Source organism: Moschus berezovskii, chromosome 11 (assembly GCF_049115385.1).
Source record: "Moschus berezovskii isolate FMDL1 chromosome 11, NW_MosBer_1.0, whole genome shotgun sequence".
Classification (NCBI taxonomy): domain Eukaryota; kingdom Metazoa; phylum Chordata; class Mammalia; order Artiodactyla; family Moschidae; genus Moschus; species Moschus berezovskii.
In genome coordinates, this window is record NC_142470.1 from 37,759,376 (window position 1) to 37,782,929 (window position 23,554).

Consider the following 23,554-nt stretch of genomic DNA (forward strand, 5'->3'; position numbering starts at 1 on the left):
TCTTCCCTGTACACGTGTACCAGGACCTTTACATCTTGCCAATTTTCTCCACGATTATTTTCTCCTTTTTGCTGTCCTTTGCTGGTTTCCTTTTCCTCCTTTCTGATCTCCAACAGAAAGACCACTCCCCAGAGTTCTGTCCTCTGCTATTGGTTCTTTTCTCAGTATAGTCTCTCCTTTGGAATATGCCTCCCTTCTGTGATTAACACTGCCATCTGTTTGCTAGTAGTTCTCAAATGTGTGCTTCAAACTGACCTGTCTCTTGAGGTCTGACCTACTTGGATCTCCAGTAAGTAGAGACATTTTATTTATAGATATGTCTCTATCACCCCAAATATAACATTTCTAATACCAAAGTACTTACTTTCTTCTCAACGTCTCCATTTTGTTAATCAGTGCCACCATTTTTATATACTCATCAAGCTAGAAGTATTCTAGGAGGAGGCCACAAAGATTTAATGTAGAAAATCAAAGAATAATTCACCTCTTCCTTTTCATGAATGCTCAAACTTTATCTTGTGCTAGACCCACTGAATAGAGTCAAGTACTTCTTAGCCCAAGCATACACATGAGAGTCCCGTCCTGTTAATAATGACCTAGTGAAATCATAGTTCTCCCTCATTCGTGTACCTTCAGTTTCCACCATGGACACCATACAGAGATTTATGTTATTCCTTTTTAGGAATGGAGGATGGGGGTTTAATTTGATCAACAGTTTCAAACCATTTGAAGTCTTTATTGAACATAATTCCCAGTCAGTCCTAAAATTACTCTGTTCTCAAGCTTCATGAGTAAAAGGTAGCTCAAGGTACCACCCTAGGGCTATTGGTTGCTTATGGGCTATAAATATAGACCTGCCTTAGTGACATTCTAAAATAGTTTAGCAAGTGGCATTCCACTCTGTGTTTCTTGGATGAGTAGCTCATGCAGCTTTTTTTCAGCTTCATGACTGAGGATCAGACACAACTGGACCTCAGATCCAATAAGAAAAGCAAGCACCCAATTTTCTGGCCATTGTGATACCATTATCATTAATTATCCCGGGCAACCAGGTATATGAGTCATGAGTTTAGAGTTTAGCCACATAAGTCACTGTTTTGATCATTGATTAAAGGATTAAATAATCATTTTACCTTAAAATAAAGTGTCTCTTTTTGGTACTTTAGTGGAAATGATTGTTATCAAGGCTAAGGCATTTTTATTAAGCCAGTTACTATAGTTAGAACTCACAGCAGATACTTATTCAATGTCTATAGTGAGACTGCATCAGACTAAGTGCTGTATGACATACAAAGACACTGCAATGCTCAGACATTACTCTTGAGGAAGCTGTACAATCTAGTATAATTTCTGACTGAGTTGGTGAGTTACAAACAAAACAATTACAAAAACTATGAGATTAAAGGCATTCTGTTTTCCATATGAGTTGATGAATTTCTAAAGTCAGCTTTGGGACGTCTAAGTATTGCTTATGTAGTTATTCAGAGGACTCTAGATCTGATCCTATGACTACTTTAAACCATTCTAGACACAAGTAGGATCAAGAATGATGTTTTTTTCAGGAACCACCCTAAGCCCTCTTCCCCATGTCTCCCACAAACAACTAGGAACTTGGGGCAGGATAACATACACACACACACATACACACACAAGTGATCTCAAAAGAAGCTGCATTGAGAATATGAGAAAATGAGAAAAACAGAAGTCAGCCAGTCTTAGAATGACTGAGCTTTTTCCCTAGACTGAAAGATGCACCAAAATGTAAGTTCAGTCTTCATTTTAACTGTGCAAGCTGCTGTCTCTGAGTGAGTCTTATTGAATGTATCTTACTATCAATTTGCCTTTCCTAACTTTTTCCATGTAGGCAATAGTTTTGTATATATACTTATGGTTAAGAAAGGTGGAGGCTATATCTACAGAGAGACTTACAGAGAGTCATGTCAGACTCAAAGTAATGCTGTAACTCCAGCTGAGCCAGGTATAACAGAGTATTTCTATTTCTTTAGAGAGAAAGGGAAATGTTGCCCCAAGAGTCACTGATGGGTTTTCATGAGAATGATGGATAGTAGCAGCACCACAGAGATAAAACTGTAGACAGAGATGAATGACCCACGGGAGAATATTCATTTATATGGTCATCCTGCTCACTTAGTAACATTTCGTTTTCTGTCAGGCTGGATATAATAGATACTTTACTAAAATGAGGTGTATTCATATTATGTAGCAAATTTATTCTAAAACAACGTTCATTCACTGGAATAAAAAATAACCTAGTTTGCCCTAGAAGTGTGATAGACCATACCATTTCTCACTTTATTACAGGTCAATTAAAGACCATTTAAAAGTTCACATGTGAACTGCTAATTCTTTCGGGTAGAATTAGGTATTCATAATCGTACCTAGAAGAGTGATGGAAAACTTTTCCATTTCAGAAAAACGTGCAAGAAAACATACCATAGCCTAGTCCTTTTCCATTGGACACGTTCTCAATTAAAATACTGTGTTTCTTCTGCTGTGGGTAAATGTTGATTAATTGATGTTTTGTTTGTAATGTGTTTCAGAAACGGAAAGAATTTCAGTTATATTTGCAGTGTAATAAAATTAAGATATTAAGTTGTCTAAAAGGCTTTTGCTGCCAAACAACTTTTTGAGAGACTTTTTAAAAGATAACGTAAAGGCCAATTATATTCTTCTATATCTTAACTTTTAAAAAAATAGTGCTTATTGAGAATATTAAAGTACAGTTTGGGGGCCTGCACTCCAGTCCTTTTATGCAATGGAAAGACTAACTAAAGCTGGGAGGCAGGAAACCTGACTTCTAAATTTAGTCCTTTTAATTCAGCTAACTCTAAGCTTCTTTGAAAAATTACTTAATCTCTCTGATCTTCAGTTTACCAAACTGAAAATGAGAAATCCTGAACTGTCTCCCTATATTGAATTCTTGATCCTATCCCCAGGGCTTTAGAATCAGATTGCCCTAGGTTAAAATCATCACCTTATTCCTTACTGGCTTTGTAACCTTGCATAAATTACTTATCTGAGATTCAGTACCTACTTCATAGGGTTATTTTGAGTATTGAATAAAAATAGTATGAGGAAGTACATAGCATACTGTTTGGTTTAGTGTGTTTCTTTCTTTTTTCTTAGTCTTCATAATACAGAGGAATCATTTCTCTAACAGGTTTTGTATAAGTAGTATGTCCAAAGCAATGTAGAGAATATGAAGAGAAAGACATGCAGCCTGCCCTTGTATATATAATCTAATCCAAGAAATATAAGTGACAAAAACTCCTAGTATCAACTAGAAAAATGTTAAGTGCTATAAGAGAAATTCACAGAAAGAGCTGTAGAATTTAGAGAAGTGATTATATATATATATATATATTATCATTGAGTCCCAGAGTTCAAATAACTGGGAAAAAACATAACCTTTGAATGTTATCATCATTAACATAAACTACAGCGATGTGTACATTGAAAGTGAATGTTGCCCATCTACATTGCATTAGTCTGTATTAAAAGTCAAAATGGCCATCATCAAAAAACTCCACAAACAATAAATACTGGAGAGGGTGTAGAGAGAAGGGAACCCTCCTACACTGTTGGTGGGAATGTAAATTGGTACAGCCACTATGGAGAACAGTATGGAGGTTCCTTAAAAAACTAAAAACAGAGCTGCCATATGACCCTGCAATCCCACTCCTGAGCATGTGCCCAGAGAAAAACATGATCTGAAAGGATCCATGCACCCTAACAGTCACTGCAGCACTGTTTACAATAGCCAAGACATGGAAGCAACCTAAATGTCAATTGACAGAGGAATGGATAAAGCAGATGTGGTACATATATACAGTGGAGTATTACTCAGCCATTAAAAGAGAGTGGAATAATGCCATTGGCAGCAACATGAATGGACCTAGTGAGACAGAAGGGGAAATATTATTTGACATCTCTTAAATGCATAATCTAAAAAGAAATTACACAAATGAATTCATTTACAAAAAAGAGACAGAGAATGAACTTATGGTTGCCAGGGCGGGAAGAATGGGGAGAAGGGATAGTTAGGGAGTTTAGGATCGAAATGTACACACGGCTATATTTAAAATGGATAACCAACAAGGTCCTGCTGTATAGTGTACGGTTGCAGCCTGGATGAGAGGGGAGTTTGAGGGAATGGATACATGTATATGTATGGCTATATCCCTTTTCTGTCCACCTGAAACTGTCACACATTGTTAATTGGCTATACTGCAACATAATATAAAAAGTTTTTTAAGATAAAGATAGTGGATGGTGATATTGCTTCACTGAGAAGGGTGCATCACTTCATCACTTCTGAAGTTTTCATGCCAAAATACATAACTTGGATTTAATCATAAGGAAACATCAGACAAAACAAATTGAGAGAAAACAATTGTCAACATTGGTTCCTGGATTGGATCCTGAATCAGAAAAAAGGACAATAGTGGAACAAATCAGCAAAGTTTGGGTAAAATTTGATCAATAGTAAAATCTACTATTAGCTAATACAGTAAAGTGTCAGTGTTAATCTCTTGGTTTTATTTAATTGTATTATAGTTGTATAATACGTTAACCTTTAGGGAGGGTGGGTGAAGTTCACTCCGAGTCATTTTAGTACTTACGTTGCAACATTTTTATAAACGTGAAATTATTTCAAAGTATAAGTTAAAATAAAAACAATAGATCCTCATATAAATCCTTTGCAGATGAAGATAGTTCAAGTAAAGATCTGTCTTAGATTCACACGTGAGAACAACAGACTGGTTCCAAATAGGAAAAGGAGTGCGTCAAGGTTGTATATTGTCACCCTGCTTATTTAACTTATATGCAGAGTACATCATGAGGAACGCTGGGCTGGAAGAAGCACAAGCTGGAATCAAGATTGCTGGGAGAAATATCAATAACCTCAGATATGCAGATGACACCACCCTTATGGCAGGAAGTGAAGAGGAACTCAAAAGCCTCTTGATGAAAGTGAAAGAGGATAGTGAAAAGGTTGGCTTGAAGCTCAACATTCAGAAAACAAAGATCATGGCATCTGGTCCCATCACTTCATGGGAAATAGATGGAGAAACAGTGGAAACAGTGTCAGACTTTATTTTTTGGGGCTCCAAAATCACTGCAGATGGTGATTGCAGCCATGAAATTAAAAGACGCTTACTCCTTGGAAGGAAGGTTATGACCAACCTAGACAGTATATTAAAAAGCAGAGACATTACTTTGCCAACCAAGGTCTGTCTAGTCAAGGCTATGGTTTTTCCCATGGTCATGTATGGATGTGAGAGTTGGACTGTGAAGAAAGCTGATCGCCGAAGAATTGATGCTTTTGAATTGTGGTGCTGGAGAAGACTCTTGAGAGTCCCTTGGACTGCAAGGAGATCCAACCAGTCCATTCTAGAGGAGATCAGTCCTGGGTGTTCATTGGAAGGACTGATGCTAAAACTGAAACTCCAATACTTTGGCCACCTCATGCGATGAGTTGACTCACTGGAAAAGACTCTGATGCTGGGAGGGATTGGGGGCGGGAGGAGACGGGGACGACAGAGGATGAGATGGATGAATGGCATCACCAACTTGATGGACATGAGTTTGAGTGAACTCCGGGAGTTGGTGACAGACAGGGAGGCCTGGCGTGCTGTGATTCGTGGGGTCGCGAAGAGTCGGACACGACTGAGCGACTGAACTGAACTGAGCTGAACAGTCACAGCAAAGCTGTTTCTAAATTTAAAAATATTTTGACAGGTTTCATTTGACTCACAACCCTAAACTAAAATGTTGCACATTAAAACCAGAGATCTAAATAATCTTATCAGAATTTGTAGTACTCCAGTTTAGAATAGGTTCTGCTGGCCAAGACAAACCTCCCGCATCCCATGATGTGTATTAAAATGATAGTGTTCCATGGCAGTGGGGGTTGAACTATAAACCTTGCTTCAAAAATGTTGTCAAATCTTCTCTTCTAAACATGGTATTTATTTAACATGTATCTTTTTGCTTCTATTGTTCCTATAAAATTTTTGTTTTGTATTCCTGTATTTTTAAGTTTACACAAATGAGACTCCTAAATATCTATTTCTTGCATTTTTCACTTAGCCTTTTGTTTTTAAAATATCAATACATTTGTGTTTGTTAACCAAAATTTTAGGAGACTTGTTTGAAATAAGGTGTTTATGTGGGGTTTATTAGGACAACACCCAGGAGCTACAGATTAAAGAAGCGCTTAATTGTGTTGCACTAGACCACGAAATTGGGAAGGTTTATAAAGGTAAAAACCACAAGTTTAGGGTTATGTGAGCTGTTTATCAGGAATTATAATTGGAGCTGGCAAGAAGTTAAGAGTGCTTGTTAAATGAGGATTGGTTGGGGTCCGAAATGGTTGCATAGTAACAGGAAGAGACCTTGAGACCATAGTGGTGCAGCTGGCAGGTGTCATTCTGAATGTGCTGATGGGTCTCGTACAGTTCAAATAAAGTTCAGGTTCTCAGTGGTGCAGAGATATGTCTGAGACCAGATCCTTAGTGGCTGCCCAATTCCATTTTTTTGTATGCCTGAACTGTGATTACTCCATTATAGTTTCAATTTGTCATCATACTGTTTTCCATGTGTCTCTAATCTTTGGCTTCTGACTACCGTCTTCTGCATCTCAGAAGAGATGCCCTCCCTTCCCCATCTCAAGTTATTGAGGCCCCCAAAGACAGACATACAAGACAGCTTCTAACTCACCAGCACAAAAGCACTGCAGTTAATATCTTATGGTGTCTTCTGTACACATGTGAGAATTTCTCTAGGATGTATATCTAAGAGTTCAGTTCAGTCGCTCAGTCATGTCCGACTCTTTGTGACCCCATGGAATACGGCACACCAGGCTTCCCTGTCCATCACCAACTCCCAGAGCTTGCTCAAACTCATGTCCGTAGAGTCGGTGATGCCATCTAACCATCTCATCCTCAGTTGTCCCCTTCTCCCACCTTTAGTCTTTCCCAGCATCAGGGTCTTTTCCAATGAGTCAATTCTTCACATCAGGTGGCTGAAGTATTGGAGTTTCAGCATCAGTCCTTCCAATGAATATTCAGGACTGATTTCCTTTAGGATAGACTGGTTGGATCTCCTTGCAGTCCAAGGAACTCTCAAGAGTCTTCACCACAGTTCAAAAGCATCAGTTCTTCGGCACTCAGCTTTCTTTATAGTCTAACTCTCACGTCTCATGGCTGCAGTCACCATCTGCAGTGATTTTGGAGTCCCAGAAAATAAAGTCTGTCACTGTTTCCACTGTTTCCCCATCTATTTGCCATGAAGTGATGGGACCAGATGCCGTGATCTTTTGTTTTCTGAATGTTGAGCTTGAAGCCAACTTTTTCACTCTCCTCTTTCATCAAGAGGCTCTTTAGTTCTTCTTCGCTTTCTGCCATAAGGGTGGTGTCATCTGCATATCTGAGGTTGTTGTTATTTCTCCTGACAATCTTGATTCCAGCTTGTGCTTCTTCCAGCCCAGCGTTTCTCATGATGTACTCTGCATATAAGTTAAATAAGCAGGGTGACAATATACAACCTTGACGTACTCCTTTTCCTATTTGGAACCAGTCTGTTGTTCCATGTCCAGTTCTAACTGTTGCTTCTTGACCTGCATACAGATTTCTCAGGAGGCAGGTCAGGTGATCTGGTATTCCCATCTCTTGAAGAATTTTCCACAGTTTGTTGTGATCCACACAGTCAAAGGCTTTGGCATAGTCAATAAAGCAGAAGTGAATGTTTTTCTGGAACTCTCTTGCTTTACTGATGTTCCAACAGATGATGGCAATTTGATCTCTGGCTCCTCTGGCTTTTCTAAATCCAACTTGAACATCTGGAAGTTTACGGTTCACGAACTGTTGAAGCCTGGCTTAGAGAATTTTGAGCATGACTTTACTAGCGTGTGAGATGACTGCAATTGTGCAGTAGTTTGAGCATTCTTTGGCATTGCCTTTCTTTGGGATTGGAATGAATACTGACCTTTTCCAGTCCTGTGGCCACTGCTGAGTTTTCCAAATTTGCTGGCATATTGAGTGTAGCACTTTCACAGCAATGTCTAAGAGAGAACTGCTGAAACATTACAGGCCTGCCTTGGAGATACTGCAGGTTTGGTTCCATACCACAGCAATAAAGCAAATATTTAACAACAACAACAACAAAAGTAGATTGCCGAGTCAGGAGGATTAATTAGGTAGCCCCGGTTTGACTAGCTCCCAGTTGCTCTCCAAAATGACAACTCCTCCCTTAATTCCCTCTGACACTGCATCATCCTCTCACTGCTACCGGCATTTGGCATTATCCAGGATTCTACTTTGTATGAAGAAGTCCCTTATTGGTATTTGTTTGCTGTTGCCTGATTTCAAAGGATTTTCATCTGCCAGTTAGGTTTCTGCATTTCCTTTTCTACATTTATATCTTCTGTTTTTCTCTTGAGATTACTTATTGATTTGTACTGGTTCTTTTTGCATTACAGATTTTAACCCCTTGTTCATTTTAGATATTGCGAATATTTTCTTATTCTATTACATATACACTGAACAGAAATGTTCAATATAATCAAAATCATTAAGATTTTTGTCTTATAATTTATGCTTTTAAAATATTTTAATAAAACCTTTCGTGCTACTTGATTAGAAAAATAGTCTTCTGTTAAGTGTATAACTGCATCTTACATTTAAATTTTTATCATCTCAAGTCCTCCTTTAAATGTGTTGTTGGTGAGAGGATGCAGTTTTATTTTTCTCCAAGACTGTGTATTAAGCAACTGTCATCCCCCTGTTGATCTGTGATGTTATCTTTGTTGTACATTAAATTCCCATGTATCCATGAGAATGGCTTTGAACTCTATTCTCTATTGCAGTAGTCTTTTTTTTTTTTTGAGACCTCTAATTTTGTTTTTTATAACTACTTGATTCTTTTAGATTGTATTTTCCATATTGAAAATGCTGTTTCTTCTAAATCTCAAGGAACTAGTTCATGCCTATGTTAAACCGGAATATCCTTCTTGTTTTCAGAACTGTTTAGGCCTTTCAGCCTGCGATCTTGTCCTTCTGTGAACTCACCCATAGAATTTATTTTCCATAGTTCTTTTAAAATTTTGTGTTAACTTTGATTAATTTCCCTTGTTATTACTTTTCACATGATTATATCTTGTATTTCCATGATTTTGAGTCTACCGTGGTAGCTGTAGCTAGCAGAGGATCTGCAATTGTCATTGTAGGCATGATTTACTAGACTTTCTGGGGATTCCCAGGTGGTGTTAGTGGTAAAGAACCTGTCTGCCGATGCAGGAAACATGGATTCAATCCCTGGGTCAGGAAGGTCCTCTGGAGCAGGGGACAGCAACCCACTCCAGTATTCTTGTCTAGAGAATCCCATAGACAGAGGAGCCGGGTAGAGGGCTACAGTCCATAGGGCTGCAAAGAGTCGAACACGACTGAAGCAACTTAGCACTCATGCACTAGACTTTACATCAGTACCTTTGATTTGATGGACGTATATCTTCTTAACTGAATTGTAAGCACATTAGGGTAATGACTAACTTAAAGCAGCAGTCTCCAGCCTTTTTGGCACCAGGGACAAGTTTGATGGAAGACTAGTTTTCCATGGACCAGGATTGGGTAGTGGGGGATGGTTTCAGGATGACGCAAGTGCCTTACATTTATTGTATACTTTATTTCTACTATTATCACATTTTCAGCTCCACCTCAGATCATCAGGTATCAGATCCCTGATCATTAAAGAATGTTGGACAGACATCCCGTTTCTAGATGTATTAACTGAACACAGCCCTGTCTTCTGCAGCAGGACTTCCCCCCACCCCCGCATCATTAAACTTTTTGTTATATCTGAATTTTTCCACATTTAAAAAACAGTTTTAATTTACCTATTTTTTGTTCCCTTTTTATTTTTAGTAATTGCATTTTACTTAGTTTTCCTTAGTGAACCAAGTGAAAAGCAGTTGTGGTAAATAAATCATGTGCAGGGGAAAGCAATATATTATAATTAGGATTCATTATCGTTTATTTAGGCCTTCCATTATTGAATTGGTATCTCTTGTTTCCCCTGGTCTCAGACTAATCCTGAAACAAATTCTTCTTTGTGGACAAATATTAGCCTGTAATAATTAAGAGGATTCATCTATGCCAAGGCTTTTCATTAAATCTCTTTCCGATTAAGTACAGACTGATTTAATTTAATATGACTTATCCACTTGTATATCAAGATCTGGTGGAAATTGTTTTTAACACCAGAGCATTAGGAATATTAAGATCATCTTTATAATCACAGATCTTCCAGGTTGTTAAGACCTTGCTGTTTGAATCATTCTGTACACTTAGGTGTCATGTCACTGCTAAATTCAGGAGTGTCACATGTACTGAAACAGCCCATCGTTGAAAACAGAAGACTCATTCTGTTTTATATTAAAATACTGACCTTAAAGTTACATATTCTTATGTACCTTTGGTTTGGGAGTCAGTTTTCATCCCAATTAGTTGGTTCACCACATTTAAATATGCCTTTTCAGTTTTACCAGAAGTTCACTTTTAATAGAAACAAGCTTTATAGATATTCTGAAATGGGGGCCTCCATAGACATGAGTGTAAGTGTTTTTTAACTCCTTGAATTTGACCATTATTGTTTCCTCACCCTTTACCTTCCTTCTGTTTTCCTTCTGTTTTTCATTGATGGACCTTTAATGGATATTGAATTTAATTTTGTTTGGTGTCTTTTTCTTCTTCCTTAATCATCTTTTCCCCAACATTCCTCCTACTTTACCCAGGTCTGGCCCCACCACTTGCTCTTATAACTTTTCCTAACCCTTTTGTCCAGTTTTTCATTTTTTGGTTCTTTTAGACCTTCCTCTTCCACACTGTGTGTGCAAGAGAAAGTTTACATTGCTGTCTGCATGTGAATTGATTAAAACTACATGAATTAACTATATGAAGCCAAAACATATATTCTAATTTGCTGCAGCCCAAAAAACCCTGAAAATACATTTTTGTGTGTGTGTGTGATACCAATGAAGCCTGTTATGAAGCCAACTAAATGATATCTTCTGATCACAATTTAGCTCCAGTTTCAGGAAACCATGCATGGTCGCAGTGGAGCCCTCGGCAGAGGGCGGGTGGCCCATGGGGCAGGAAGGAAAGGCAGTCCAGCATCCTGAGCTGCCGTCTGCTGCCGGGCCCTCTGCTTCCACCTTCCTGAGAGTGGCCGACTGCCTCCTCTGCCCCTGTGTGAACTACTCGTGTGGAAGCTGGTTTGGTCAGCAGGGCGAAAGCTAAATAGAAGGTGCTTTGGAGTCTGAACTAGCAGCAGAGGAATCTCAGACCAGGTCAGGCTAAGATTTCTCACAGTTCTGGGGTGGTTTGAGGAGGCTCTAAGCGGCTTGTCTGGTCAGCAGGGGAGGTGGTTGATGAACCCATTAGCAGGCCACGTGAAATAACAGCATGGAATACTGTGGTCATTTGCAGAAGAGACCCCTCTGGGAAGCGGTCAGAGTAGACATGGCATGTCCTGTAAGGCAGCAATTACTGGTTTCAGAGTAATGGAAATGCCAGCTCTGCGAGAATTTTTTTCAAGCTAGTGAGAACCCTGTGTGTCTCATGGATAGAAAGAAAAAAAATAGCACAGTAGAGAAATCACAAGGCTTTGAGGAAGTTGGTGATTCTCTTTAAATACATATTTTTAGAATTGATTAGGAAACAAATGCCTCTGCTGTAATACTTCAGTTAATGAAGGGGCAACATGCCAGCAGGCTTAATGACGTATCTTTTGTTGTTCGAGAGTAATGATACAGAAAACTCTCAGTATTCCATTCTAGAATTTCAGGAAAGAATTTTACTTTAAAAATAGCATTATGTATTTAACGTTGTCGAATATGCCATAAACTAGAAAATATTCATCTGGGGATTTGAAGGGAGTGAGAGGGGGAATGTCAGCCTCACTCAGCTCTCTACACCTGTAAGGGGCGCCTATGCACGGTGAATAGACCCCCAGCTTCCTGGCCTGGAGATGTCCTTCTGTTCCTCGGTTTGCATCCTCCACCTGCTGTTACTGCCCCACACACATGAGCTTGATTCCCAGTATATCACCTGAAATCCATTATTATTTCAAGTTGCCCAATAACCTGTGAAGAATACCAGTGCTTTAAAATATATATATAGCAGTGTTTGCACAAATGGAGGTGGAGAATAGCTGAAGCACAGTGTGTCTGGTACTTAGCAAGGAGTGTCTGATGCTCACAGAACAGAAGCATAAATCTCCGTCTGCCTTCTCTCCTCTGGTCTGGAGGATCATTCATCACAGTTACTGTCCAGCAGCAAGCCCCAGCCACCACCGCCTCCCTCCCCCACGCCGTGCCCCTTCCTCCTGCAGGCTGTTAGCAAAGGCTCTATTCTTGAGTGCTCTTCCTGCAAGAAGTGTTCCAGAGAGGGAAGCTTTGCTCTGTTTCCCTCTTTCTGCTCACTCAGTGTATTCAGTAAATAGCTATTTTACCAAACATATTGAAGAAGCACTGGGGATATGCCAGTGAGTAAAAGCGACAAAAATATTACTCCCCTTTGGTGCTTTCATTTTAGCAGCAGAAAAACAGGCAATAAACAAGTAAGTAAAGAAAAATATAGTTCGTCCAATAGTAAGCCTACAGAGGAAAAATAAATCCAGGAAGAGGAAAGCCTGCCATCTTCAGTAGGGTCCTTGGGGCCCCCTGAAAAGGCGAATCTGGGGGAAGAACGTCTCAGGTAGAGGAACAGCTCGGGTCCCAGGACGGGACTGTGACTGGTGTGTTCAAAGGAGAACACAGAACTCGGTGTGGCCAGAGCAGTGAGTCTGGTGGGCAGCAGAATAAAATGAGTGCTGAAGGATAACAGGCTGTTGGGTGAGTGTAGGCTTTGGGCGTTTTCTCTGAGTGAAATGGGGTGAGGAAACCAAGGTGGGTTATAATGACTAACATTCCGAAAGGATGACTCTGGTTGCTGTGCTGAAAAGAATCTGTAGGAGGGAGGGTGGCCAAACAGAGAAACCAATTAGATATTTGCAGTAATCGGGTGGGAGGTGATAGCTTGAGAGAAAGTTTGGGGAGGTGGCAAGAACTGGCTGGACTCGATCTGTTTTAGGTAGAGCCAGTAGGACCTTATGATGGAATGCATGTAGAGTGTAAGAGAGAGTAAGCAAGGATGACTCAAGGTTCTTGGCCTGGAGGAAGGACAGCTACCTTCCTCCTTGAGACAGAAATGGTGGGAAGCGAGACTGTGTTAAACTTGAGATTCTAATTAGGCATCCAAAGAGAGATGTGAAGTTAGTAGTCAGATACGTGAGTCTGAAGGGAGAGAGGCAGGCTGGAGATACAGATTTGGGAGGCATCAGCACGTAAGCTTTAAGACTGAAAGAGATCACCTAGGGAATGAGTGCAGATAAACTAAAGTAAAATAAAAGACTTGACACTGGCCAGTGAGTCTGGAAAAGCAACGAGAGAGTAATAAGGGCAGGGAACATGGTGAAACAGTTTTTCAGGGAGGGAGGGAATCATTGGAGTTGGTTTTGTTGAAGGTCACTAATGACTGGAGAGCAGTTTTGGCAAAGCTTAATGGGCACGGGTTCAAGAGAAAGATGAGAAGGCTGAAGATGGTGAGTGCAGACAACTCGAGACGTTTAGCTGCAGGGGTGAGGAGAGAAGTGGGTGGCAGCGTGTTAATAGGAGATGCTGGGAGGAATTACATGCATGTTGATCTGCAAGACAGGAGTGAGTGATTATCGCTGGAGAAATGTCATCGTCAGAATCACAAGATTAGACAAGATGATAGAGCACACGGGTGGAGGGACAGGCCCTAAGTAGGAGTGTGGGCAAGTCATCGGTATAAAGAAGAGAAAGCAAACTATATGTATGGACTTACCTGCAAGTAGGTGGGTAGATGCAGTGGTAAGAGCTTGTAGAAGTTTCTCAGGAGTCGTTTTCTCAGAGAAATCGGATGAGACTGAGGGATGACGAAGTGTAGTGGAGGTCTGAAAGAAAAACAAAGGCATGAAATACTCAAATCCAGGTGGTTGGGACACAATAGACTAAAGAAACCTGTGTGGTTACCGAGCAGTACTGAGGGCCAACTTTCAGCTAATAATCATGAACTTACCAAGGACCCTCACTAGCCTCCAATCCCAGTAAACAAACAAAACAAAAACCAAATACTCCTATCAAAGCATGTACCCATCCAACAAAGTGAGTGTCTGGGCGAGGAAGAGGCAGCAGACTAAAAAAACCTCCAGCAGGCAGAGGGGTTATGTAAATGAGTGAAGTGAAAGGAGGTATAAAATCTTAGGAACTGAGCCCGCAAATTCCATTTCTTTTATTTGCTTTACGAAGCTATGGAGGAAAAGTTGTACCAGGAAATGGTAAGTTATACATCAGGAGGACTAAATCAGATTTCTTCCTGGTTTAATGTCTCAAGACTGGTTGAATGGTTAAGTAATCTATTCATATCATATAATCAGTCAATAGATTAGCCTGTGTAAAGTACTTTAGGAGACTCTTCCCCGTTCAGTAAAGACGGGGAGGGCACTAGATTCCAGGGCAGGAGCCTCTGGACACAGAGTGACCGCCTCCCCATCAGCCGGCCTGGCCTTGTCTATGGCCACTGTATGTGAATAATTCAAATCTAAGCAAAGTAACCTTGATGCCAGGGTCACATATTCATGTGAGGAGATTGGTGCTCTGTTTTGGATGGTGGTAGTGTGAGTATTTGGTGGAGGGCGGCAGTGGGGGTGGCTGGGAGGAGAGGGAGGTTACAATTGGTATGTTAAACCAGTTCCCAAATGTTTCATAAGTTTCTTTGTCATAGGGTTGGTTAAAAGCAGAAATATATCCTCCAAAGCCCGAACTATTAGAATAGATGATATACTGTCTCAGTATTGAAGGGTGCAGTGGTATGTGTGTGTGTGTGTACATGTGCGCACACGAGCTTTGTTTGATAATCCTGAAGCCCTGCCCTGCTCCCACTGTGGTAATCTAATTAGAGAGCTCTGCTTCTAAAATGTTGATCGCAAGACACATTGTCTCCCACTTTGTTATCTTTATTCTTTATCAATCCTAATTGAATTATTTGCAACTGCTTCAAAAGTATGTTGATTCAATCCTTTTCCTTTCTAGATGGTTAAGCAAGAAAACATTTTAGGTATTATTTGTGACCCTGAAAGAAATTAGGGTGGTAGAAGTTTTAAAATGTCAGGTTGCACTTAGCATAATTTTTTAATTAGGGAATTATATTAGCCAAGAAAGGAAAAACTTGTGCAAAACAATAATGCAAAACTTATGGATATGTCAGTGTTTATTTGAATGAATAGGAAAATGTTCTGTTTCCAATAAAATGCTAAAACCAAAAAAAAAATCATTAAAAATTAGTGCATGTGAATAAATTTTGGACTTGTTTCAAACTTTAAATACTCTGTTTTCTAACATTTTAGTTTGATGAGAATCCAACCAGTGTAAATAATGCTGTATTTGGATTATAGCAGATACTACAAATTTGTTATATTGTGTTTCTTAAATATTACTTTAGAGTACATATTTGAGAAGCTTTCAAAAATAACAACTTTTAGAGGTACAATTTACTTGCTTTAAAGTGCAAGTACGTTTTAAATGTACAGTTAGATGCATTTTGAGAAATGCAGTCATGTAACTACTGCTATAGTCAAAATACAGAGTATTTCATTATCCCTAAAAGTTCTCTTAGGACCCCATTTGCCATGAAACCTCTTCCTTGAACCCACAGCCTCTAGAAACTGCTGATCTGCTTTCTGTCACTGTAACTTTGCCTTTTGTAGATTTTTATGTAAATGGAATTAAGCAGTATGTAGTTGACTTTACCTCGCTTCTTTCACTTAGCATAATGCTTTTTAAGTTTCGTCCATAGTGTTTTACATTATCAGTTTATTCTTTTTTATGGCTGAGTGGTATTCTGCTGTGTGGAATATAACACAATTTGCCCATTCATGGACTGATAGCTATTTGGGTTGCTTACTGTTTAAGAATATTATGTATAACATTGCCATGAACATTTCCATACAGGAATTGACATAGGCTAATGTTTTCCTTGGTAAATACCTAAAAGTGTGATTGCTGGGCCGTTGCCAAACTGCCTTTTCCCAAAGTGGCTGTACTAAGTTACATTCCCATGATCAGTGCTGGAGAATTGTTGGGCATCATCATCAAGACTTGTTATTGTCAGCTTTTTAAATTCTAGCCATTCTGTTAGGTATGCAGTGATAACTTACTGTTGTTTCAGTTTGTACTTCCCTAATAACAAAGATGTTAAGCATCTTTTCCTGGATTTACTCACCTTTCATACACGTTCTTTGGTGATGCCAATTCCATTCTTTTACATATTCTTGAAAACCAGGCTGTCTTCTTATTACTGAGTTGTAAGAGTTCTTAATATTGGGTTGGCCAAAACGTTCATGAGGTTTCAAGTAAAAATTTGCTTTTTCATTTTCATCAAGAATTTTATTGAACAATCTTATTCACTAACCAGATGAACTTTTTGGCCAGCCCAATATTTTAGATTCAAGTCCTTTATCATATATATGGTCTGCAATTATTTTTTCCCAATCTGTAACTTGCCTTTTCATTTTCTTAAAATTGTTTTGTGGAGAGTCATGGTGTTTAATTTTGATGAAGTACAATTTCTCCACTGTTTCCTTTCTTATTTTTGCTCTCTGTGACCTATCTAAGAAATTGTTGCCTGATCAGGGTCACAAAGATTTCGCCTATGTTTCACTATAGAAATGTTACATTTTTTAGCATTTACATTTACTCCTCTGCTTAGAGCCATCCTTACGTTTTCCAAAGTGTGGCCCTCCAACCCTCTACATCAGATCAGAATCTCCTGCAGTGCCTATTAAAACATGGATTCCTTGATTTCACCCATACACGTTAAATGAGCATCTTGGGAATGAGGTCCAGGACTCCTCGTATTCAGCTAGTTCCCCAGGTGACTTAGGCCACTGAAGGCCGATAACCACTGGGACAGCCTCTTCTTCTCAACTAAGGAACAAGTCTCAGCAGTTTGTAGAACTGCCATAAAATGGTAGCCTGCATTCTCCATAAGAACCTCTAGCTACTCTCCTCAGATAAATTTAGGAAACAAAGTGTTCATTTTCCATACAGCTGTCTTTGACAGTTAGGTAACCTTGCTCCTTATTCTCAAAATGCCACTTTATAACTCAAAAGTACAATAAATCTCTAGAAGAAATGTCCTTCCCCAAAATAAAGCATTGACATTCGATATTTCTTAATGTGTTTTGTGTCAGTTTCCTAAGCTGCCATTAAAAAAATCACTACATATTTGATGCCTTAAAAATAAAACAAAGTCTGAAATCTAGGTACTGGCAGGGGCCATACCCTCGCCCAAAGTTCTAAGGGAGAATCTTTCCTAGCCTGTGCTAGCTTGTTGGCTCCTGGCATTCCTTAACTTAGCTACATAACTCTAGTCCTCCAAGCATCTTTACATGATCCCCTGTTCTGTCTTACAAGTAAATCTTTTAAGGTGCATTTAACTCCGGGAGTTGGTGATGGATAGGGAGGCCTGGCGTGCTGCGATTCATGGGGTCGCAAAGAGTCACACACGACTGAGCGACTGAACTGAACTGAACTGAAAGTCCACTTTAATCCACTGTGATCTCATCTCAGTCCTTAACCTTAATTACGTCTGCGAGAACCTATTTCCAAATAAAGTCATATTCTGAAGTTCTGGTGGACAGTAAATTTTGGGGGAGAGAACACTCAACCCACTGTGCTGTGCGTTTAGTTGCTCAGTGGTGTCCGACTCTTTGAGATATCATGGACTATAGCCCGCCTGGCTTCTCTGTCCACACGGTTTCTCCAGGCAAGAATATTGGAGTGGGTTGCCATGCTTTCCTCCAGGGCATCTTCCCAACCCATGGATCAAACCCAGGTCTCCCGCATTGCAGGCAGATTCTTTACCGTCTGAGCCACCAGGGAAGCCCAAGAATACTGGAGTGGGTAGCCTATCCCTTCTCCAGGGGAGCTTCCTGACCCAGGAACTGAACAGGGGTCTCCTGCATTGCTGGCATATTGTTTACTAGCTGAGCTACCAGGGAAAGACCATTCAACCCACTATATATACTGTTTACTTCCCTAATTTTTTGCTATTCTTATAGCTCAAGTTTCATAGTAGCAGTTCATCCAGATGTTAACTCTCCTTACATTTCTGAATTTAAACAGAAAATCCAGTTATTACCCAAATGATTTTCTATGTCGATTCATAGGAGTTGATCCCTGGATGGAAGCACTTTTCTCTACTTCCTGTCTCCTAATGAATATCTTCAAAGAAAGCATTTGCTCTTTAATACTTTACTTACTGCAGTGTTCCCATCCTGATTCCCCCTCTCTGGCTCACATGAAGCAGCTGTTTAGTCAACATTTGGGCTAGATCATCAGCACTGACCTCTTTTTGAGGTCAGATTGAGGAAACTTGACAGAGTTAACTAGAAAGTGAATTCACCTTAATATCTTCCCCCACCACCCAGTCTCCATTGATGCTTTGGGGAGTATTGTTTTGAGAAGTTTTTCAGCACTGAGGAATTTCTGGTTGATGGTTGAGAAATGTTTAGAAGAATGCTCGATCCTGTCTCATCTTAGGAATAAAATACGCTGAAAAAACAAGTGTTATACAGATCATTCCCTCCCCTGTATCAGCAATTGACTCCTCAGGATGCAAGAAAATGAGTTTTCTGCCTGGAAGAAGGTACAGCAGGCCACAGTTGTTGAAAACCAGGAATTGTAAGTCTATAAATGTAGATAACCACCTGTATGGATTCTGCTCATTTACAAAGGTATAGAGTACTTAGATTAGTTTTCAGTTTGGTGTAGTGTTAGCAAGTGTTTTTGAACTTTACCCACAGACAAAAAGAGAGGAAGGGAAGGAGGAAGAAAAAGTACAAAAAGAAAAAGAAAGTACTAAAAGAAAAAGAGGAAATTGTCACCTCTTTTGGTCAGAAGTATCAAAATTGTATGTGATGTTATTGGTATGTCTGCTCTGTTCTTTGAAACACATCTTTCTGAACTGCACAAAGTCCATTTTCTTTTTCTCATTTTAAACTTCAGAAGATACTCTGTAAACGCTGTAAGAACAGAGTCTATTGTTCCTTTGCCATATTGGAAGAACCTGAGACTTTTGTCCTTCAGTTGAGCTACACACGGTCTGGTTCTTTATCATTTTATTGGAAAAGAAGTCCCAGTCCCATTAAATGGTCCTTTCTTCCCAGTAATGACACCTTTTGCATAAGTGAAGACCTGCATTTGAGACTTCACCATTTGAAATTTTGGATATTTCCTGTGTTGAACCATATCTTTACTACCACCACTGCACTTTACAGGACTCATTAAAACAAAGTAAAAAGAAGAATGAATGATGACTCTTCCTACTAAAAGAGTACAAAAGCCATAAAGTATATTTCCTAGTAGAATATTTAATTTGGTCACTTAGGGAAGAAGTAGGAAACCTAGCCTTCAGAATAACCTTGTTCAGAAATATCACCTCACACACCTTCCATCAACCAAAATGACTTTGGGATTACTAAGCCCCTGCTGTAGAAGGTGTGCAACCATGGTTGGATCTGGCCTGGTTGATGGAAAAGAAAAACAAAACAGCAAAACCTTGTAGTAAGATCCTCAATCCCCAGTCAGGCGGAGGTCAGGTTTACTGATTGGGAATTTTGATTTCCAAGTGACTGAAAGCAGGTAATTTAATTCTTGGGTCATCTAAGTAGAAGACTAGGAAGGAGGTGTAGCTTAAACCTAACCTTGAGACCGATCAGTGTGGCTTCCAATGTAGAACTCAGGGCCACAGAAAGGACAAAATGTGTCACGTGCAATCAGAGACCTTCACCTCTACTCTATCTTCTACCTATTTTTGAAGAAACCAGTTTGGTCTCTACCCATTAATAGGATCACCTCCCCAACCAAATGAACTTTCCCTTTCAAAGGAGAAAAGGATGAGACTGCAGCAAACTGTGTTATGTGCAAAATCACATACACAATAAAGCTATAGAGAGAGTAGTAGTAGTAGACTTTGATTTGGGGCCATACTTTTTACTAGTTTAAACTGTAGTGTTACTATTAATTTTTTAGATTTATAAGATTGTAACTTACACACTGTGGCTTAGGTAACTGCTACAAAGTGGATGGTAGGGTCTAGCTATGGTTTGGTGAACCAGTCAATTAAGCTTGTCCTAGACCAACCTATGGAGAAGGCAGTGGCAAACCACTCCAGTACTCTTGCCTAGAAAATCCCATGGATGGAGGAGCCTGGAAGGCTGCAGTCCGTGGGGTCGCTAAGGGTCGGACACAACTGAGCGACTTCACTTTCACACATTGGAGAAGGAAATGGCAACCCACTCCAGTGTTCTTGCCTGGAGAATCCCAGGGACAGGGGAGCCTGGTGGGCTTCCATGTATGCGGTCACACAGAGTTGGACATGACCGAAGTGACTTAGCAGCAGACCAACCTAGATAGCATATTAAAAAGCAGAGACATTACTTTGCCAACAAAGGTCTGTCTGGTCAAGTCTATGGTTTTTCAAGTGGTCATGTATGGATGTGAGAGTTGGACTGTGAAGAAAGCTGATTGCCGAAGAATTGATGCTTTTGAACTGTGGTGCTGGAGAAGACTCTTGAGAGTCCCTTGGACTGCAAGGAGATCCAACCAGTCCATTCTAGAGGAGATCAGTCCTGGGTGTTCATTGGAAGGACTGATGCTAAAGCTGAAACTCCAATACTTTGGCCACCTCATGCGACGAGTTGACTCACTGGAAAAGAGTCTGATGCTAGGAGGGATTGGGGGTAGGAGGAGACGGGGACAACAGAGAATGAGATGGCTGGATGGCATCACCGACTCGATGGACATGAGTTTGAGTGAACTCCGGGAGTTGGTGATGGACAGGGAGGCCTGGCGTGCTGCGATTCATGGGGTCGCAAAGAGTCGGACACGACTGAGTGACTGAACTGAACTGAGGAGTATATAACAGAAATGTATACAAGATCTAATCATTTATACTTTGTATAAAACTACAGCAAGACTCTGTTAATCAAATATGTGAATGATATACTTGAGATGAGAATAATACAGTGCAAGATTGAAAGAAAAACACCAAGATCTTTCATTTTTGTAGAATTAATGCCCTTACTAAGTACTGCCTTTACAGACTGGCTGACAGATATGTTTTGTTTCTTCTAACCCTCCAAGGGAAGCATTATTCCCAGATTGCAGGTGAGGAGCCTGAGGCCCAGGGAGGTTAAGTAATTTGTTCAAGGTCACATAGCTAATAAGACTGTGCCTGGGTACAAAGCAGGTCAGTCTGATTCTTCACTACTGTTTTTAATGTGCAGTTCATAGAAGGTAGAACGGCATAGTAGAAATGCTTTGTAATCAGCCACAATGATTGCTACTAACTGTGATCTTCAGCAAGTGACACTTCTTTGTGCCTCAGTTTACACAACTGCTAAAGAGGGATACCACCACAAAAGTGTTGTCCTGACAAACGCCACAAGGGAGGAGTCTTCCTTTTGTCCACTAGTTCAGTTCAGTTGCTTAGTCGTGTCCGACTCTTTGCGACCCCATGAACCACAGCACTCCAGGCCTCCCTGTCCATCACCAACTCCCAGAGTTCACTCAAACTCATGTCCATCGAGTCGGTGATGCCATCCAGCCATCTCATTCTCTGCCGTCCCTGTCTCCTCCTACCCCCAATCCCTCCTAGCATCAGACTCTTTTCCAGTGAGTCAACTCGTCGCATGAGGTGGCCAAAGTATTGGAGTTTCAGCTTTAGCATCAGTCCTTCCAATGAACACCCAGGATCGATCTCCTTTAGAATGGACTGGTTGGATCTCCTTGCAGTCCAAGGGACTCTCAAGAGTCTTCTCCAGCACCACAGTTCAAAAGCATCAATTCTTCAGCGCTCAGCCCTCTTCCCAGTCCAGCTCTCATATCCATACATGACCACAGGAAAAACCATAGCCTTGACTAGATGGATCTTTGTTGGCAAAGTAATGTTTCTGCTTTTTAATATGCTATCTAGGTTGGTCATAACTTTCCTTCCAAGGAGTAAGCATCTTTTAATTTCCTGGCTGCAGTCAGCATCTTCAGTGATTTTGGACCCCAAAAACATAAAGTCTGACACTGTTTCCACTGTTTCCCCATGAAGTGATGGGACCAGACGCCATGTCTACAGCTTTTGGTCCTACTGTTGAATCAGTTATGCCTGGCCCTTTAGTAAGCACTCAGTACATGGATAAAAGAGCCTGGTGGGCTACAGTCCATGGGGTCGCAGAGTTGGACACAACTGAGCAACTTAAGCACATACACACATAATACATGGTAATGTCCAAGTGCATCATTAGCCATCTTCAATCCTAACCTCAGAGCACAGAGACTATAATAATGGGCTGTCTCCGATCTCATTTAATTCAAACACTAGCAAATCAGTACAGTATGCATATGTTGACATTTCTAATCTTTTAATCGAGTATTGATTCATGTCCATGGGCTTTGGAACATCTAAACAAATTTGTTGAATCCAACAGTAAGATAAATTATGTTATTGCTCTTGTTTTTTTGCATTGAATTTTGAATGCCTTCTCTAAACATTCTAGCACATGTTTTTTCTTTTAAAGAATAATGAAAACAAAGAGTATGAAGTTTTGAAAGAATAGGCAAAATCAGTCTGTGTCATCAAAAACACAATCTACAGATGCACCAGTGTAAGTAGCAGTTATGCTTAGTAGATCCTGGGGATGAAAACAGTTTGGAACTAGCACTCTTGTCCTTTTCCCATCATAGCACTGTGTTATTTTATTCCTCGCTGTCTATGTTTGCTCTGTAAATTCTACACTAAAATCCTGGGGGCTGAGGAGACCCAGTGCATGAGCTGCACTGGCCTGCCTATAAAATTAGCACCCATGTGTTTTGTCCTTAGTACACAGCAAGAAGAGCTTGCACTGCTGTTGAAAATAGACTGGCGAATGATATTTTACAATTTTTGAACCAAACACAAATTTTCACCAATCAGATCTGAAGCATAATGTATAGTATATATGTACATGGATCCTCTACTGTGGTTTTTTATTACTATATTATCTCATGTGTAGATTGACATTCTCACAATTGTTTTAATCACTTCTGTATTTGTGATTTTGCTTCATTTGCTATCTGTGATCTTAAATATGTATGCTGTCTTTTCCCCTTAATCGCCTTCATAAATTTAATCTTTTATTCATCAAATACCTAGCTTTTGCATTTGTTTATTCTTTGACTCTTTATTTTTGGTGAATTTTGCTAGAATGCTAGAATGTTTAGAGAAGGCATTCAAAATTTAACTATATCCCACTGACTCTCTTTTTCAATCCTTCTAAGTAGTTTGCAATTTTTCTTTTGATTTCATCTTTCATCACAGAATTGATTAAACATGTTTTTTTAGAGGGGGTTATTATATTTTGTTTTTTATTTCTATTT

At 39.9% G+C, this 23,554-nt stretch overlaps 1 protein-coding gene and 1 long non-coding RNA gene across 8 annotated transcripts in view; one reads left to right on the top strand and one right to left on the bottom strand.

The window, feature by feature from the left end:
- Positions 1-23,554, top strand: part of LCLAT1 (lysocardiolipin acyltransferase 1) — a 185,545-nt gene that overhangs the window by 145,527 nt on the left and 16,464 nt on the right. The window lies entirely within an intron of this gene.
- LOC148776124 (uncharacterized) overlaps positions 1-23,554 on the bottom strand; it is a 58,633-nt gene that overhangs the window by 21,197 nt on the left and 13,882 nt on the right. Inside the window, exon 2 of the long non-coding RNA XR_016038554.1 lies at positions 13,929-14,037. This is a non-coding gene — a long non-coding RNA (uncharacterized LOC148776124). The remainder of the gene's footprint in view (positions 1-13,928; positions 14,038-23,554) is intronic.